This window comes from Bos grunniens, chromosome 2 (genome assembly GCF_055505025.1).
Source record: "Bos grunniens cultivar Pamir isolate PY7600 chromosome 2, Bosgru_T2T1.0, whole genome shotgun sequence".
Classification (NCBI taxonomy): Eukaryota; Metazoa; Chordata; class Mammalia; order Artiodactyla; family Bovidae; genus Bos; species Bos grunniens.
Window position 1 is genome coordinate 97,401,221 of NC_141166.1, and position 4,447 is coordinate 97,405,667.

At 36.2% G+C, this 4,447-nt stretch overlaps 1 pseudogene; it reads right to left on the reverse strand.

Moving 5' to 3' along the window:
• Positions 1-1,109: 1,109 nt before the first annotated feature.
• LOC147378380 (kelch-like protein 7) lies at positions 1,110-2,568 on the reverse strand (annotated as a pseudogene).
• Positions 2,569-4,447: the final 1,879 nt, after the last annotated feature.

Consider the following 4,447-nt stretch of genomic DNA (forward strand, 5'->3'; position numbering starts at 1 on the left):
TCTTTATGTAATGAGGAAAAGCCTATGACAATTTTATGTTCCAAACTTTAAGGGAAATTCAAGGACAGCTTGCCTTTTCCTCTTATAAGTTATTTTATTTCAAATAAAGTGACCACCAGAATGATAGCTTAAGCCAGCCAGTCCCAGTGAAGTTGCTCAGTCATGTCCAACTCTTTGCAACAACCATGGACTGTAGCCTACCAGGTTCCACCATCCATGGGATTTTCCAGGCAAGAATACTGGAGTGGGTTGCCATTTCCTTCTCCAAAACCAGCCAATATACTACTATTAGCTACTTTGTTAGTTTTTGGCATAGCTAATAGTAGTATAATAGTACAATAATACAGTGGGGAAGGGGAAGAGGAGGCTCAGCAGAATTCATGAAAGGACAACAAGAACAGTATCATTTCAATTCAAATATAACAACCCAAGATTTCTACTACTTTATCTACTTATCTACTAGAAAAAAATTAATATTTTTTATTATCATCTTTCAATCAGCAATTAATATAAATATTTGCTGCTTCTCATGAGTGATATCCAAGGAATATCTAAAGACAACACTATAGGGATACTGCTTAATTCTAGATAATTCAATTAAGTAGTACTGCTTAAATTGTCTCTTTGAAGGAGATCAATTAAGTGAAAATAATCATTTGGGACAGGTATAGGACACATATCAATGGGTTCCATTAATGATAGTTAAAACCATTTTAACATCTCCAATAATATTAAATTCAAGAATTTTAAAACAATTCCTATACAGTATTTATTATTAAGCAGTCTACTTGAAATGGAAAATGAAATAATGTTCACTTTGGAAATTCAAGGTAAATAATAATTTATAGAGAAATCAGCCTCCTGACTTTTAATATTAGAAATAATAAAGACAATCAACTTATATTAAAATATTAAATAAGAGTAAATGGTGAAAATTTTTAAGATGTAGTTTTAGCAAAAAGAAAGGAGAGGGTGGAACTTCCAACAGAAATATTTAATAAATATTATAATGGGGTGCTAATAGTGTTAACATTAGGACATGAGTAATAATTGATGGAATAAGAATTTTTATTGGTAGTTATATCCTCAGTTATTTACATTTTTCCACTATAAGTCTAAGAATTTGTGAGTATACAGAAGAGCACCAAGTATGTGCCATTTATAAGAGCAAAGCAAGACATAAAATGAGATTTCTGAAGTTACAGTCTCATTTCCAGGCTTGTGCAGCACACTCATCTTTTTTCAACTTTGGGTTAAAATATCTACAAGACTGTGGTTGGGAGCCTCCAAACAGGGCTATGCGGTAGTCATGTTTCTTCCTTCTGGGCCTTGTGCCTTCTACCAGTTCTTCTCGATCCTCTGGAGAAAGGGGATGATACCTCATGCCAATTATCACCATCTTAAGACATTCGGGATTGTCTTGAATAAGTGGTTCAGCTTGTACTGTTTTACTTAAGAAATTCTTTAATAGGAAACCTGACTTTAGCAAGGATGTCAACCATAAAAGGCTGGCGATTAGGTTCATCATATTTCAACCACCTGACTGCAGCATCATAAACCTGATCCTCTGCTCTCACAGTCAGAGTGTCCTGGTTGAGGAGATGTGTAATTCGCTTGACATCAAGTTGTAGAATTCATCAGTTTTATAAACTTCAGTAAAATGCTGATGAATAAAGTAATCTGCAGTTGCTTTCAATTCAGGACAGTCTAGACACTCTGCTAATACACTTATACCAAGACAGTTTGAAGCATCAACTTGTTCTTCAAAAAATCAACACACATTTTCTTCACAGGTTCAATCTGGTACTGATTTGCTGCATCTAACAAGGACTGAACATTGTTGCTATTCACAGAAATTCTAGCTGTATAAGCAAATTCCACAAGTTGTTCAATAATGTCAGGTTCGGCATCTTTGAGCTCCACTTCAAAGGACTTTGATTCAAGCATGTTAGTTGTGAACATTAAGTTAAAAAAATGACTGGCTGCAGCAAGGACAACACGATGAGCAGGTATCTTTCTTTCCTGGACCATAAGGATCACATCACACAGTGTTTTCTTTGGATTTGTGTGGCTTGTCAACAAGGTTCTGCAATCAGTCCCTCCCAGCGTGAATTCAAGTTGACCCTGGGTACAGATCCCTGGGTAGACTGTGGATTCAACTATAGCTGGGTGGTGGATTTAAATCACTGTTTCCGCATGTTACTCATGACGCCCATGAAACCTGCCATCCATTTGGCTTCCTCTCCAGCAGCAAGTTTCTTCTCGGTCTTCTTCTTGCTGCTCTTCTCTACTTCAGAGGCTGCCATCCTCCTTCGGTCAGCGCGGCTCACGCCCGGGACTTGACGGGCCGGGCGAGGGGTTGCACTCTCCAGGCACGCTGGGGCTTGTGTTCACCAAACCACCGAGGCTGGGAGAGTGGCTGGCTCTTCCACCCTGCCTGCGAACGCGCGGGGACACCGCAGCCCTTGCAGTAGGGCAAGGCCAGATGACCCGCTCAGAAGATCGCTGTAAAGCGATGTACTCGCTGGGCTGCGTCTCCAGCAGAACCGGAGCCCGGAGGAGGAGCCTGCGCCCAAATAAGAATTTGTATCTACCTACACCACTTCTTGTAGTGACTCCAAAGGAGCTTTATTTTCACAGAAGGAGATACAGGTAGAAAAAATTCAAAATCACAGGTGGTCTAAGAAATGCTATAATGTCTTTGCTATAATGATTCATTCAATAATAATTCAGCTTAAAATTTCAATAAATAAATGTGATTACTCCAATTCTGAGAGTAGAAGGAAATACCATGCTGTAAAAAAAAAAAAAAAAGGCAAGAAATTAACAAGTGATAAACTATTATTAACTAAAAGTACAAATTTTGTTTAAATTTCACGAAATTTTATGCTAGTCTCTATTATTTATTTTCATACCTTATTTGAGATTCCACACTCTATTTAGCTGCATTGAGCAACTTCAGCTGCATACAACAAATTCTGAAAAATTCTCTTTTCATCTTTATTCTGTTACAAATATTTTCTAATTTTCCTTTTCATGGCTTCCTAGATACACTCATCATTTAAAAGTGGGCATTTCTAAATACATGGGGTTTTTAATATCTTTGATATTAATTTATCATTCTGATATTAATTTCTCATTTAAATGCTTTCTTCTCTGCAATCACCTTCTGTGTTTTTTAGTCTCTTAACTTTAGTGAGGCTTTCAATGGCTAAGTCAAAGTTCTCTCTTAGTAAATGTCATTTTGTACTTGAAAATATGTGGGTTATTTTAAAGTATCTTTTGATATTGATTTCTAACAATTCTACAGTGATAAGAGAACAGACTCTGTATGATTTCAATACCTTTAGACCATGAAGTTTTTGCACCTTGTTTTATAGCACTGGATATGTTCCAGCGTCTCCTGGTTTATAGTCTACAGGAACTTGAATAGAAATTGCGTCCTGCTGTTGTATGAAAATTGTATAAATCTTAGTTATGTTGAATTGGTTCATAGTGCTTTTCAGGTCTACAATACACTTCTACTCTTCTGTCTATTCATTCTATTAATTTTTGAGAGCTTGATGTGGAAACTCCAACTAAAACTTCTAAAGAATGATACTGAAGCTGAAGCTCCGATACTTTGGCAACTGATGTGAAGAGCCAACTCATTAGAAAAGACCCTGATGGTGGGGAAGATTGAAGACAGGAGGAGAAGGGGACGAGAGAGGATGGGATGGTTGAATGGCATCACTGACTCAATGGACATGGTTTGAATAAACTCCAGGAGTCAGTGAAGGACAGAGAAGCCTGGTGTGCTGCAGTCCATGGGATTGCAAAGAGTCAGACATGATGCGTGATTGAACAATGAACAGCAACAATATATAATGGAACTATATGTAACTTTGTTCTGTATTTTCCAAGTCTCCTATAAATGTGTTATTATACTTCCATAATTTAAAAAATAAAAAAATTTAAATGTGATTACTGAAATATTTTTTGAAAAATGATAATACTTTTTTGTTATCTAAGTTTAGGGAAAATCTAATAATCTCTGCTGCTGATTCTAACAAATATTTATCAATCTTTCAAAATTCTTGTCATTAGAATTTTATAAAGAATGAATAATAAGTCCAGTTCATTTGTTGAGTGGTTATCTGAGCATGGTGCTATTCTAAAGGCTTTATAAAAGTTCGACTAAAAGCATAGGACTTGATCCCATTTTAGAGGAACTGATTGTTTCCCAAGAGTTTAGAGAGTCTTCCTGTCTGAAAGAAATCACCTGATCCAGTGGAGCAGCTTTAATTTTTTTTTCTTATATGTAGTTTCTCCCGACTGTAAAAATAGTATATGCCCTTTATGCAAAATTGGTAAAATTTTAATCTTAATAATCCCTCTTGGAGGTAACTGTGATTATCATTTTAGGAGATGCTTTTTTCCCTTCTTTTGTTCTTTTCATTCCTCTTTA